We start from the raw sequence: 15,997 nt of genomic DNA, 5'->3' as shown, positions 1-15,997 counted from the left end.
AAACTATTACTTTCATAAACATTTTTACTTTTTAACTTCAAAGAAATATATTCTTAAAAATCCGTGTTGAAACAATATTATATTTCAAAAAGAAATCATTATGGAGGAACGTAAGAAAATTTTAATTTCTCAAAAAGAGAAGAAATTTCATTGCAATGAGTAATACATAGAAAATAAAAGTAACATAAAGTAAAGAAGTAAAATAACATCTCATATAAATATTCTATTGAAAGTGTGTATATATATATATATATATATATATATATATAAACATAAAAGAAAATGATAACTCTAAAACGCATGTAAAAGGAACGAAAGAAATGTTGAATCATTAATCGCATTGTCGTCCATTGATATCAGTCTTCCTTGACAGGATAGCTCCTTCGAACAAATTCAATAAGTACGTAGATACTATTGAGAAAGAAGCAGGGCCCCACATCGAGATTACTAAGAAGTGCGAAAAAGTACATCGTAGGATAATGCTGGTTGATGGTGGTAGAAGAAGAGAAGGTGGAATGGAGGTTGAATCGTCGATAAAAGCGATCTATATAGAACCATTAGAACCGATCGCTGGGCGAAATAGCGTGAACGAGGAAACTTCGGAGGGTGGCAGGATGAGTTTACGCCATGATATGCGGGAGAGATCGAATGATGTCGCTATGAAGGAAGAAAAGAAACGGAAAGAGGGAACGGTGTATCCACGTATATCGCTATGAATCATAAGAGCGATCCGTTGAGAGACACGTGGACGTTCACTATACTAGATCGAATGTATTGGGTCATAAAGTTGTTGATAGCATTTCCTTCCACCCTGAGTGCGCGTGCGTCAATTCATGGCAATATCTTTAGAGTATTACAAAGATTCCACTCCGGTGTTCCATCTTTATGGTCTGTCGCACTGAAAATTGCGAAAGAGAGGGACTCGCTAACAAAGAGAAAACTTTTTCTCTTTCTCTTCTAATTATCTTGTTCGAACTTTACCAATCATGAGAAGTTTCTTTGTCCTTGTTTTCTATTTTTCTTTTTTTTTTCTTTTCTTTTTCTTCTTCTTTTTTTTTTTGTTAATACACTCGTCAAATCTGTTCATCCAATCATTTTTAAAGAAATATGAGAACGTAAAAATGTATAAAGGATGAAAATAAACAATATTATTATTTTATTTTAAAGAAAAGTAAAAATTAATAAGATAATTTATTGAATTAACTTTCCCTTTGATATAAAGGAAACTGAACCTGAGAAATAGATAATGAACTCTGCGAAGAGATCAATTTTTAAAGATAAGATCGTCCATTAGCTTCCTTCAATGAGAAATGTTAATTAAACGGGAAAAAGAGAGCAATTAAGTCGACGGTTTTATCTCTTCGAGAGGATATAGAATTAATGATCAAATAATGATCACTAATTAATTCTTCGATATCTATTTAAATTTATTAATAATGTTAGATTTATTAAAATTATCAATTAAAAGTCTATCATAGAAAAACAAAATACATTTATTACAAAATCGTTTTAATAGATACACATATATTTTTATAATTTTGCAAATATTATCATGACTTTTGATTGTATCCTTTTTAAAAAAAATATTAAGTATAATTTTAGAGTAGAAATTTTATTGAGCTTTTAATGTTGATAAAATTGAAACGTATCATATTGCCGGTGAGAGTTTCATTTACAGAAAAAATAATGTTATTAAAACATTAAAATATAATATAACATGTGTGTATATGCAGAAAATGAATAACATGTCTAGTATATTATAATAAGTTTGTAAAGGACGTTTAATACCCATGAGAGACAATAGCAATTCAGTAGCAATTTCATATCATAAGACAAGCTGGAAAGACATTTCGGTGATCATAGATTAGAAGAGAAAATGCGTCAATATCCCTGTTCACACTGGTACTATTGCGGTGCTAGTCGATTCGAAGGGACATCATTTTCCATCCGTAATATCGTTGGAGGCTCAGTACGTGCGGCTTGCTAATGGTGATCTACCGGATAATATAATTCATTCTCACGCACATGTGAACGTAGAGGGGAAGAGAAAGAGAGAGAGATAGAGAGAGGAGAGAGAGAGAGATAGAGGAGAGAGAGAGAGAGGAGAGAAGGAGAGAGCTGAACAGAGCCGATAGTTACGACCAACCAATGATTTACTAGTAAAACGTTCATTTCTGTCCTATCTGGTTATACCTATGTATATATATATATATATATATATATATATATATATATATATATATATATTCATTTGTGTAATATGTAAGTGTGGATAAGCACGAACAAACGAATGACTCGTTTTAATGTTACGGTTTCCCAGAACAATAAACAAACCCTCAAACGAAGTAAAATAAATGGCGCCTGCGGTTATGGAAAGACCGTACAAAATTATTACCTATTGTGATTAATTAAAGGATCAAAGTTCGTAATTTCCAGTTTGTACTTTTTTATAATGAAAGTGTAATATCCTTCGCCAAAGATTAAATTAAACGAACAAGAGTACATATATGGTTTATTAAATCGAAATAGAAGAATAGATGATGTTTTCTTTTTTTATATTATATTTGGAATAAAATAATTGATATCGGTGTGTTTTAATGTTATCGACATTAATATTCTAAAGGTGTACATTTATTGAAATTGAAAATCATGGTAACCAGGCTTAGAGTCAAAGTGATCTGATGACGTAAATTATGCGTCAGACTAATAATTGATGGGATCACGAATGTCTATGCATCTAACCGCAATAGGAATTTCGATTATTGAAAATTATCCTGTTCTTATGAAATTTTAAAATATATATTATATAACAACTAATACATACATTTTAATATATGAAAGTACATTTAAAGAGATCTACATTTAAGATATTCAAATAAAAGGAATTAATCATAAAATATCCTTTTAGAAGAAACAATTTTCAGCGTAAACAAAACATTATAATTATAAAGCTACAGCTTTTTGCATTATCTATAAGTATATCATAGTATGCTTCTGCTTATTTATTCGATCTACATACATAATTTTTCGGTTGTGTTAAATATACAATCATTTTTAATGTGAAACTTGGTTATGAATAATGATGAAAAATTTATAAACCATTCACTATAGGTCAAATTCATTTTAAATTATTTATTTTTTCTCTACAATTTTTGAGTAATTAAATATATGTATATATATATATATATACATATATATGTAATAAATATCCTATAAAATTGGTATTATTTAATCCTTGAATAAAGGAGTAGGTTGTGACGAATAACAACTTACAATTACATTTATTAACTAAATATTGCATTAATTAATTAAATTTCAAATTAACAAACATCATTGCAAATTAAGAGACAATACTAACCTGTTAGAATAGGTAAAACTCGTATTACACCCACGAGGCTAGAAAGCGAGTTTGTAACATTAGTATGGTTAAGAACATTTGCTTGAATTATTATTGTCAGGTCATGAAGCAGAGGCAAGATTATGGACGTTCTCCAAAACCGAAATTTCAGCCGTTCACCAGTTATCTTGCTATTTCCCTATAGTTGAACGCGTTCCGACCTCTAACTCTAGTCTCTTCCTCTCTCCAATTCTCATCGTCTTCTCGCTTGTTCCCTCTTCTTGCAATCCCCTTAGCCCCTTCTTCCTGCGTCAGTACCGGTAACCGGCCGCGGAAACTAACTTAGCCCGAGCCGTCATTTCCGGTTGGTAAGCATAACTGGTAATGCGAGCCGAACCTTGTTCAACTGTAATAACGCGAACTAATTGAGATAGATCCACGGATCTTGCGCTTCTAAAAGGCCCGAAAAAAACAACCTATTACGTTCCACTATAATAGTTCGCTCCCTCTATCTCTGTTGATTGATTGATTGATTGAGCGATTCGATTGACTTCGAGAAATTATCAGTCAGGATGATTTTAAAATTGACTTTATTTTATTTATTTTTTTTTTTTTTAAAAGCGAAGAACTTATCGAGATAAAGTATCTCCTCTGCATCGTATTTTACGTGTTTTATTAATCATAAGCTTATTAAAATATAATTTACAAGTAAATGATGATATCGAGAGAAGTATTTAAATTTATTTTTATTATTATATATCTCAAGTTCTCTTCCTTTTTTTTCTGTTTTCTATCTTTTTTTTTTTTTTTTTTTTTTTCAAGAAGAAATAGTTTTCATTTCATTTAAATACAATTATAATACAAGCGGTTTAGAAATTCGTAGGCTCCAATAAATACTTAGGTGCATTGGAATTAATATTCGATAATGGGCGACATCGGCGAAGCATAAATCTTCTATCGGAGAGCTATTATATCCGCTTAATCGGTGGTAATATCGTGAACTATATCAGTATAATCGCGTAACATTTCTGCTTGATTACGTTTATGACGAGGCACTTTTCGACAATGCGCATTGGCGAATGCAATCGATACGAGTATAAGCGGTTACGAGACTAAGTTCATGCTCTAAATTCATAATTATAAACCATACATAGATAGTAATCCAATCCGATTATAGCAGGACAATTGAACGAATAATTTTAAAATGATAATTGCATAATAAAATATTACAGAATTAAAAGTTATTTTACAATAATTGATGCAAAAGGTTTTAATAATAATAGAAAATAAATAATTGAATAAATAGTAGATTCTTTAAAATTGAAATCATCCTTCCACGATTACAAATTCATGATCATTTTATTTGTTTTCATGTTTCGTTATATAAAGCACGATCGTTATCTTTGAAAGGAGAAACACTCTCTTCAATGATATTTATGCTGGTCGCCGAACTCTACCAAAATTTATACATGTCCAGTTTGCATTATTGCACGGAAAGAAACAGAGAGAGAGAAAGAGAAAGAGAGAGAGAGAGAGAGAAAGAGAGAGAATGAGAGAGAGAGAATAAGAGAGAGAGAGAGAATGAGAGAGAGAGAGAGAGAGAATGAGAGAGAGAGAATAAGAGAGAGAGAGAAAGAGAGATAAAAAGAGGGAGGGTAAAAGAGAAAGGGAAGGAGGGGGGAAGCAGGAAGTACTATAAAGGCCGGGACGTTATTGACATTGTCAGTTGTAAAGTCGGATATATTGCGAGGTGACTGTTTATTCCTGTCTGAAATATACGTGCTACAGTCAGCGTGCTACTACGGTTAACGGGGTTAAAATGAATAATGCACCAGATTTTTCAGCAGTATCTCGAGCTATTATTATGATAAAGTATCGAAGCTTGGCCGGTGTGCCGGGTGGTAGAAAGGACATTGTAAAAAAGGAAAGAAGTCTCGTTGTTATAGAAGTGATCGGTGGTGAACATAGTTAAAACAATCGGATTCTTTTCTTATTCTTTCTTACTCTTGTATCATAATTCAAAAGGAATGGTAAAAATCTATTGAACTTTTATATTATAATGGTGAAGATTACGAGTAAAATTATAGGAAATAGGTATCGTAAGTAAAGAGGAAGTTCGCAAACACGGTAGCTCACGTACCAATTAAACGATCCTGGATATTCCAATTTGAACTTCGCCATATTACTTCAAGTCGAGAAAGCTCGCAGACGTTGTCCGGGAGGAATTACACGAACCCTTTGTAAGGAGCAACGCTTGCCGCGCGCGTCTTCTCGCGATTCAATTTAGCTTGGGAAAACGCCCAGAGAAATGGCATTGTTGAAAGAGGTGAAAATTTTTGGAAGGAAGGAAGGGAAGACTCTCGAGTTCGACCGACTTCTTCCTCCTCGTCTTTGATAAATTACACGGTTCTTTCATTTCTGTTTCTTCCCACAGCCAATTCATCCTTCTTCTATTTCTTCTTATTCTTTTTATTCTTCTTTTTTTTTTCTCATTTCGAATTAGATAGCGACTGGTTCCATCGTTCTCTGTGAAATCTTAAAAAATGAAAGAGGACTCGACATACTGCTACAAGTTCAAAATCTATAAACTGATCATAAAGAAGGTAACGATCGTAGTAAGAAGAGCCTGTATCTTGAGAACCAAGTCACCTTTAGAGTATAAACTGATACGAAAAGGATCTATCGTAGATCACTTTGAAGCGAAATAAGACGTCGCGAGGTTCGAATTTAACACGTTACAGACATATGACTAGCTATCTCGTGTCAATAATTGATGCAAAGGAACAGCCTGGTTTATTCGCATAGGCATAGTTATTGTTAGTAATAAAATGTCTTTTCGGTAATATGAAAATGGACCCATATCACGTTAGAAACTATCTTTTTAATATGCCGTCGATACATTTTCTTTTTGATCGAACGAATTCTTAAAAAATGTATAAAATGTCTCTCGTTCAAATCCAGAGCGGATCAAATATCGTCGGCGGAAAGTCTGATAGAATTTCGAATGACTAATGAACACACATTTATCGCGAACGCGATGTAAAGTTGACCTGATTTTCACGTAGCATACAAACCGTGTTAGTATTTTATGAAACTAAAAAAGAAAACAGGGGAAAAAGAGCAGAGAACGACATTGAATCACTTTCGCGTATAAATCCGAAGCGGACATGCAAACGTTCACGTTTGCGTACTTTTAAAATTCGCTAATGATTCGTTTAAATCGTATGTGTGTCCGCGCGCGCGCATGTATGTATGCTGACAACACGTAGGTGGGGTAATAATCGCCGTAATGACAAAACAAATACGGCGTGCACGTGTGCCGTGCTTTCTAGCTCTCTCTTGTCACGAAATGTAAGCGGCATGCGGCACGCGCGTTTGGCTCTTCCTTCCGACCGCGTATTTGCGCACCGGTTTCAGTTACAAATCCACTTCGCTAAGCACGCGTGACATACGCATATGACGCCCACGTCGTTTAACTATGAACGAAGAGATTTTTTTTTTCTTTTCTATCGTCTGCTTATCACTCGGCAAAACCTTGAATTTATTTCAATGTTTATCTTTTATTATCTGGTGATAGTCCAAGTTGTTTACCAGCGAACGATTCGTTTCATAATAGAAGAAAAATAGCGTAGGTTACGAAACAGTTGAGAAAGGATATACGATTTCTCTTTGAAGAACCACATTCAAAGATCATTAATCATACGTAATAAGAAATAAGCTTTGTTATCGATAGATCTTAAATAAATAAAAGCGTGCTTTTATTTATCCAAGTTTCAAAGGATCAAGTAGACATAGAGTAAACTGGATATCAAATATTTGTCACGAATCAAAATATTTTTTCATGGTAAATATTTGGAAAAGCAAACGTCGAGAATTACAATACACTATCAAGTGATTGTAAAATTTCATTACATTCTTCGGCATAACGAAGATATCACTGAACATTGGATCGTACGTATTCATTTTCGATTTGCATAACTTCTAAATTTTTCCTCGTCTATTCGTTATAACTGACGTATGAATTGAATATTTATGTATGTATATTATTATTATTACGATATAATCGGGACGGACGATAGGAAATATCTATTTCATTCTCGTTTTCTCGCCGTGAAATCCAAGCGGACAAATAATATTAAAATGGCATATTGCGTCGCTATTTCAACTAATTGAATCATTAACTTCCCGCATTATTAATTAAAACTTTTCACGTGACAACGTTCCCATGGGTTACTCATAGAACTAAATTATAAACTTGATTCAAGGTGAACGTAAGATCGTATTGAGCTTTCTTACAAGTCACCTTAACGTACAATTATGCCCTCACTGATGGAGGTCATTTAATAAGATGTAAATTAAAATTAATGTAGAACGAAGAAATATTCTTAAACGAAGAAGTACGGTTATCTATATACAGTAGATGTTATCAACGATATTCAACCCAAGAAAATTATCATAGACGCGAAAGTAATCCAAAATTGATGGGAACGTAAAAATAATTTTCAACAAGAACAACGCTTTAACAGTGCACCGTGTTGAATTTTACTCTTCATGGTTGTTAAGAGAAAGGGAGATAGAGAGAGAAAGAGAGAGAGAGAGAGAGAATAGAAATACACTGCGGTGTACCACCTTGGCCAATAATTTCGGCTCTTACTGCAACATACCCGAGTATGTAGGTATCATAGATAGCAGCATAGTACACCATTGACCTCATAAGAGAACACCTTATAGCTTCGTTTATTCCATTCATTTCTCTCTCTCTCTCTCTCTCTCTCTCTCTCTCTCTCTCTCTCTCTCTCTTGCTTACTACTTTATTTTCTTCTCTTTTTTCCATTACATTTTTTCCCCTTTCAGTTGCTGTAGTTTTCTTTGTTTGCTCGATTACCCTTTCCCACGTTTTCCCTTCTATCGAACATACTATTCTTTTGATACCTATATCGGATAGGTGCTGTTATTTTTCGTGCAATTGCATTAACAGCTCTTGGTGCAGCTCGTCAGCTGCATGATATCGTGCGAGAAAAAGGATTTTTTCTCTTTATGATTAGTTCGATCCTTTCTCTTTCTCTCTCTCTTTTTCTCTTTTTCTTTTTCTCTCTTTATTTTTAATCTACACGATTTTTACCATCCATTCTCTATATTATTCCAATAGCTAGACTTTATGTCCTATTCACCGATATAAAAATATTAAGTATACAAAAGTGTTGCAACCGCAAAGCTCCTAGATATATAATCTAACACGTAAGGTGGTTGATTTTATCATGCCTTCATTTTTCTTTTTTTTTCTATTGTTTCCACGAGAAAGATCATGTGTACTTTGGCAAAACTAATACGTGGTCCAAGAAAATTAGCTTTCATAGACGAGTATCACGCTGGAAATAAGAAAACGAGGTGAATCGACGAGAGGGAACGACAACCTTCCTAGACGATCGTCGACATATGGATGATACGTGACTCACTTGAGGTTACATATTCGCAACTTTCATATAGGGTGGATATCGATGAATATACACGGTGTCTCGATGTTGAACTTTCTCGACAAAGTTTTAAAAAGTTTATATCCTAGTATATCTTGATGAACTTAGTTGGAAAGTTCTCACAAAATATCCAATAATTAACGTTAAGTAACATATTAACGGATCATAAGAAGCATAATAATGATTTTGAAAAATTTAATCGAACTTGACGTATATATTGAAATAAGATCGATATGTAATTTTAAAAAATAATTGCAGCTTTCACCAAGAGATCCATGAAATAAGAGTCTTATCTGAGTCTATATACTCGTTTAACTTTTGAAGATAATACTTTGAAAGAACATGAGTATTATCGAGACACCTTGTATGGATAGCATAAATGCATCGGGGTGGGTTTACTCACGTCTATCGAAATTTCCTTGCCAGCGGGTCGCTGTCTCCTCACCGTTGGTGCTGCCACGAATCGATAGTCGGTGCATCAATGTGTCGCTCTTGATACCAGCCGTCCAAGGTTCCAAACCTTCGTCGTAAATGTTGTCGATGTCTTTACGTGGGCGGGTAGAAGCATCACTGGAACAGGGAAAATAGATCGTTACAGAACCGCGTATCCGACGGCTTTATGGGCCAATAAACGTCCTGGGATCCAACCTCTCTTCCTTCGTCTAAAGAAGCTTATTAAAACCCATACCAGTCTCCTCATCTATCTACCTTTCTCTCTCTATTTCTCTCCCTCTGTCCCTCTCTCTCTCTCTTTCTCTCTATTTCTCTCCACCTTTCTCTTCCTCACGTTTTCCCTTACATCGATACCTCAACGTACGTTTTCCCTTATATCGATTCGGTATGATAATGTTTCTGATAAATTCGGTGATCAATATTGAATTATTAAATTACACTTGACTCGAATGACTTAAGTTTTATAAAACATGTTTAAATGTAGCAAAAATTTCGAAAGAATTGATTAATGATAGGAAAAAATATATCATCCAATCAATTCCTACTACTTTATTTTTTTATTCACAATTTTCAATGAACTATTTATTACGATGATAGAGTTGTCTAAAAAAACATAGGTATTAAATAAAGTCGTAAATATATCAACTTGATCTAACGTCTAATACCATTGGAAATAATGAATTCGTTTGTAACTTCTCTTAAATGAGAGAAAGAGTAATGATATCGCGTAGTCGTTCGTTAGAAGAAGAATCAGAAAACAGGTTTGGTTAGATGAGGTTTCGGGCTGCTGAACACGAACGGATTCGAATTTCGCGTTTCGTGATGTTGAAGTGCGCATAGCACGTGCGACGTACGTTTAGCGAAGGATGAACGGAAAGGGTGGCGGTTCTCTCGTTTTGCTACTATTTCAATTTGTTCACGAATCGTGGCGCGTCGAATGAAAAAAAAAAAGAAAAAAAAAAAAGAAAAAAGGAGACGAGAGAAAGGTGTGACGCGTTATAAAGTCGAAATGTTCGAAATTCTAACGAAACGCTATGTACTTTTTAATTGATTTGTATTCAACTTTTAGTAATAAAATGCTATTTTTCTTTTTTTATTGCTTAAAGAAAAAGAAACGTAAAAATATTGATAATTCTACAGGAAATTTCTTTGCCAAGAGATATCCATAAACTGGAATGATAATAAACTTTGTAATAAACAGAATTTAATATATACAATTTTTATGATTACACATACGAAGTTTCATTTTCATATCATTAATTTATTTTATTATCTGACAAAATTATATAACTTTTATGTTGCGAGCTTTGTGAGAAATTCTCGAACAAGTTTGAAGTATGTGAGTTTTATTTTTAATTACATTCTTGCTGGTAAGAGAACGAGGAAAATTGATAATTTTTAACTTTTTTCGTCTTTCTTTCGTCTAAAGAAACTTTTCTTCTTTTCTTTCCACAAAGCACGACGTTTATCACACCAAAGAAAGATCGTGCGAACCATGGATGGAATGAAATTTGAATATTTACCAGTACGGTTTCCATTCCTTTTCTTTACATTTCTCCCTTTACTCGTAAATCAAATTCTTTGCGCCTTTCTGAATATTATTTAGCAGATATCTACATCGTTAAAGTAGGTATGCATTGCTCTATATTTTTTTTTTATCTTTTTTCAACGTGTCAACGATAAAACGAAATCGCTTAGCTATGAACGCCGTGAAAGAATCATTCTACTTCGTCGATCTTCAGAGAACTACTTTCTTACGATTTACAACCTTCGTACAAACAGACAGGATCGACAATGCTGCATTCAGGGTTAGAATAGCCCTTCTACAAGGATAGTATATCGTATCACAACGCTTCGGTTCATACGACAAGGCAATACAGATCCAACACCCCTTCAACAGCAACCGACATTCCTCGACGCACGGTATCCCTCCGTCTAGCATCGACCAGACGTCTTGCTCTTTCCGTCATTGTCTTGGCACCCCTTGCCGTTGGCAAAGCGTGCTTTTCGACCCGAGAAAGATCGCGCTACTCCGATTACAATAGGCCTGTTTCCTCGGCCATCGTGCCAACCCTGACGACGACGACAACGACAACGACAACGACAACGACAACGACAACGACAACGACGACGACAACGACAACGACGACGACGATGATAACGGCACATTACTCTCTAAGGAATAACCCTTCTATCCGAGTATGGTCCAACTCACACGTCACTCTCTTTCTCTTTTATATTTCGAAGGATATACTTTGATATATAGATATATAGATGTACATAGGTATGTACTTATCTATATGGAAAGAAAAAGGGTGAAGACGAGGGCAATTCCAAGCTGTTCGAAAACTTCGAATATGTTCTCCCATTGACCACCCTTCTTTCTTCTTTCCTTCTTTCCTTACTTCCTTCCTTCCTTCCTTTCTTCCTTCCTTCCTTCCTTCCTTCATTCCTTCTTTCTTTCCTTCCGCATTGCTTTTCCTTAAGCGACCGCCAACTATTTTGCTCTCGTTCATCCTTGACACGAGCCTTTCTCACGTGGTCCTTTTTAACCATTTAAAAGCACTCTTGAATCCACCCTATCCCACGAGAATACTTTCCAGATGGTTCCTCACTACACAGGGTTCGTCGGTCGCCTTTTTATTACTTCGGATAGTTAGGATTTCGGCTATGTACCTTCTTTAAAGGAAAACCTCGAACTGAGTAATAGTTTGGATATGATCATAAAAGGAAACGAAAATGGACTTCAGAATGAAGGATATAAGCTTTTATCAATCGTCTTTCGTAATTTAAGTTTATAACTTTTCCAATACTTAAACACATATGAGATTTGAACTTGGACATACTTATATAAAATGTTTCTATTGCAAATGTAATTGTAATTCCTGTGTTATCTTCTTTATACAATTATTCAGTATAGTCATTGAGATACAATAAGGAGGAAAAATGGATCTTACAAGAAAAGTAAAAGAAGAAGGAAAGAAGATTGGCGAGATTTTACGAGAGGATTCTACTCGTTGAAAGCCCAGAAAGAGATATACTCTAGAATTATGGTCGACGATTCAGCAAGATATAGCTGCTTTTTCAAGAAAAGCCAGCCAGTAGACATGCTCGGAGAGGATGGAATCCCCGACGACGTTTTCGTCGTGCATCTCGTCCTCTCTTGAGATAGGAAAATAAGGCAAGACGAATTATGGCTCTTCGTTGACGGAAGAAACGCGTTTGTTCTGACATTACTACCATCGAGAATGCGATTAAACAATTAATTTTCAGAAGATAAAACCAGAAGACGTTTAGTACTGTTTTTGAAATTTCTAGAAGGACGTTACTCATTTTACTTTTATCTTTCGTATTTCGCAGCAATAAAATGAATATCTTTTCTATTCTGTAATATTGGTCACAAAGACATTGCGAATTCATTTTCAATATCCTTTTAAATACGATTTAGATATTGATATTTGTGTTAAACCAGATGAAATTAATTGAAACGATATTCTAAGTTATAAATACTATTATAGTCTTTCACGATCATTCAAATGTCTACATGCATTTCCTTTTTATTCCATTGTAGTCAAGAGATAAACCTAAATTTGATCGAAATGATATTTAAAATATTGATTTAAATATATCCATGAAAATTAATAGAGTAATTATTAATAGAAAAAATCAATCGTAATAATTACATACTGTCGTAGAAATTTGTAACTTGTTCGAAAGTTTATAAATAATAAAATTAGCGAAAATTTATTTCACCACAAAAATTTCGAATACTTTTGCGTTATTGAGTATGTCGAGACATACTGTTAGATATCGTTATCGTACATATCTCAGAAGATTCGTGCGAGCTACGATAGAAAATATCGATTCCGTCAGATCGTAGTATTGGCAAGGAGAACGAAAAAAATGGAATCAAATTTTCTATGATCCTCCATTTTTCTTATCCATTTCATTGTAATATCCACATAGTATGAAATATTTTCTCTACTCTTTCATTCTGATCGAACGGTTTCATTAAATAATATTAATTTCTTTTCGTCGTAGATATATATATATATATATATATATATATATATATATATATTTACTTACAAAGTCTAACTTGAATTTATTATTAATTAAAAATTCAACGATTTCACCTTCTCAATTTCACTATATTTTTTTTTTAAGAGGCACAACCACAACGATAATGTATCAATCACTGAAGCGGATAAAACGAAATACACGACACGGTAGAGTTTAAACCGCCTGTAAGTGAATAACGAGTGTTATCGGTCGATACGTTATCATAATACGGCATTACTCACGTTACCGAGTTAAAAAAGAAAATCGCGGAACAATCTTTCGCATTACTCAACAGAGACCGACAAGTTATTATGAATGAGTGACGGATAGGTAATTTTAAATTCTAAAGGTATTTGAATTTTCACTATTTTTATATTTCTAAGAAAAAAAAAAAAAAAAGAGGAAAACAGAAAGAAAGAAAAGAAATGTTTCGAGATAGTGGAGAGACTAAATAAGTGTGAAAAAAATAAAAAATAAAAGAAAAAAGAACACAAACGATTGCACATAAAAGTTGGCTCGAAACGGCTCTCTGAGTACGATCAGGATGTAACAGATAAGCCTATAAAATTGTTGAGCGACAAGGAACAAGGGCAGTGATGCTGCCCGACCATGAATCACGGCTCACCCGAGGAAACTTTTTCCAACTCTTGTCTCTACATGCCACCGAGCGAGACGCGAACGTGTAGATAGATGTATAGATAGATAGAACATGCTAGCTCTCGTCTATATTCGATAGCTGGAAACATGTTCTTTCATGCGTATAAAACATCCATTCTCACGTGTACGTGTCTCTTATTTTTGATTTTATATCTTTCTTTTACGAAGGTATACCGTTCTTATTCATCGATTAAATATTTTTTTTTTTTTTTACGATAACGGAATAAAAATTACCAAACGGAGAAAAAATGAAAACAAAAGATTTATTCAAAGAAAGGTTTTTCAAGTTTTTGTTCAAAGTAACGAATCAATGCGTTTGAAAAAGAGAGAGAGAGAGAGAGAGAGAAAAAAAACGAGGTGCAAAGAGGTAGGATGACTCCCAAAGGAAAAGGTGAATGTTCTCTTCTCGAAATGAAATTCTGACCGGGACTCCTGCTAGGTCATAAATCGACATAGACCAACGAGGATGGAGTTGAGTGAGTACGTCAAAGTAAATGAAACAAGCGTTTGCACGCGAGCAAAAGGATCGAACCATTATTGACTGATTTCCGTTCCTTTGAGTATGCCTATTCGACTGATAAAAATGTAATAGTATATTTATAGTTACATATAGTTATATGCATGTATTAATAATTAATGTAAATAGGAGACGGTTCAAGACCATTTTAATATTAATTAAATTAATGTTTGTAATGTTTGTAAATTATCAATAAAATGAATTCAATTTCAACGAGGTATTAGAATATTATTCAATAAATTGAAAATAAAACTATGAGAATTGTATGATTAATAAAACAGATAATTGAATTTTGTAAATATTCTTTTTTTCATTATTGCGTTATTTTAATATGATTTATTTGTTAATTAGGTAATTTTTGCTACTATTGGATAATATTTTATTTAAAAGAGAAACAAGAATAATAATAGGTATTTTAATCTTGATTAAAATGATACCTCTAAAATAGAGGAGAATACCGAGTCTTACCGAGTAATATTCTTTGTCACTTTTCACGACAACCCGATAGATCTTCAAACAATAGAATAGACGAAAAGTATTCCGTGTACTTTCATGAACGAAAGAGAACTGCTTATTCTAAAGACAACGCCCAGCCGTTGGCTTATATCCATTCTACTCGATGTAGCTGTGCATAGAAAACTGATCAAACTGTATTCTTTTCCAGTCGTTATTCAATTTCGAAATAAAATATTGCCAGTCAGATGGATGTAGAAATATTACCAATTACATTTATATAGAAGAATAAAAACAATTTTTAATAATTTTTTCTATAGCTTCCTTTCATAAAAGCTTTTTAAAGAAGGTATTCATGTTACATACAAATATCTCATTAGTTTATTATTGTTCATTAAAATTCACGATATAAAATTACTTTCATTAAACTTTTTTAATAAATTCGTATTTAGTTGAATATCTTTGTGTACTTAAGTATCCATCATTTTATTATTTTAATCTTATTAATATAATTTTATATTTCGATTAATCAGTAGTTATTGAAAATGGTCGATGGAATTCAAAAATATTCAGTATTTGCAGTCAATGTACTGTTACATATATGTATATAGACATTGTCGATATTGTCCCTCCCACGATAATAAGTAACAAATGCCACTGAGAATCTAACACTAGTGCTTTGCCATGTACCTATGTACACCACACACATACACGCCCGTGCGCACGCACGCACGCACGTACGCACGCACACATATATACACGTCTACATAGTGCCGAGCTAATCGCGATTTCGACGATTATTCTACTGCGAAATGATACTGTTGTTTTAGCATAATTAATGAGAGTCGCCAAATTAAAGCCATTCTACCGTGAGCCATATTCTCTTTTGCGATAGTACATGCACGGTAGTTGATACAAATTCTTTCGATTCTCTTCGATAAATTTATGATATCCCTTGTCACTTTAACAATAATAAACTGCTTTTTATAACACACATTGGTTTATATACATCAGACTTTTGCGTTAATGAACACTGATATGAAT

At 33.6% G+C, this 15,997-nt stretch overlaps 1 protein-coding gene across 21 annotated transcripts in view; it reads right to left on the bottom strand.

Moving 5' to 3' along the window:
- kek5 (leucine-rich repeat, immunoglobulin-like domain-containing kekkon 5 protein) overlaps positions 1-15,997 on the bottom strand; it is a 237,071-nt gene that overhangs the window by 36,568 nt on the left and 184,506 nt on the right. For 19 of the 21 annotated variants that reach the window (XM_085664792.1, XM_085664798.1, XM_085664793.1 and 16 more), the window contains one exon: positions 9,215-9,381. The gene's annotated coding sequence lies outside the window, so the exon portion shown is untranslated. Of the gene's footprint in view, positions 1-9,214; positions 9,382-13,353; positions 13,500-15,997 lie in introns of those variants that run through there. The other 2 variants (XM_085664808.1, XM_085664810.1) reach the window with 2 other exon arrangements.

The sequence above is a fragment of the Vespa mandarinia genome, chromosome 2 (genome assembly GCF_050613455.1).
Source record: "Vespa mandarinia isolate Hongniang chromosome 2, ASM5061345v1, whole genome shotgun sequence".
Classification (NCBI taxonomy): domain Eukaryota; kingdom Metazoa; phylum Arthropoda; class Insecta; order Hymenoptera; family Vespidae; genus Vespa; species Vespa mandarinia.
The sequence above is the reverse complement of the archived record's forward strand: the minus strand, read 5'-3'. Positions and strand labels throughout refer to the sequence as shown.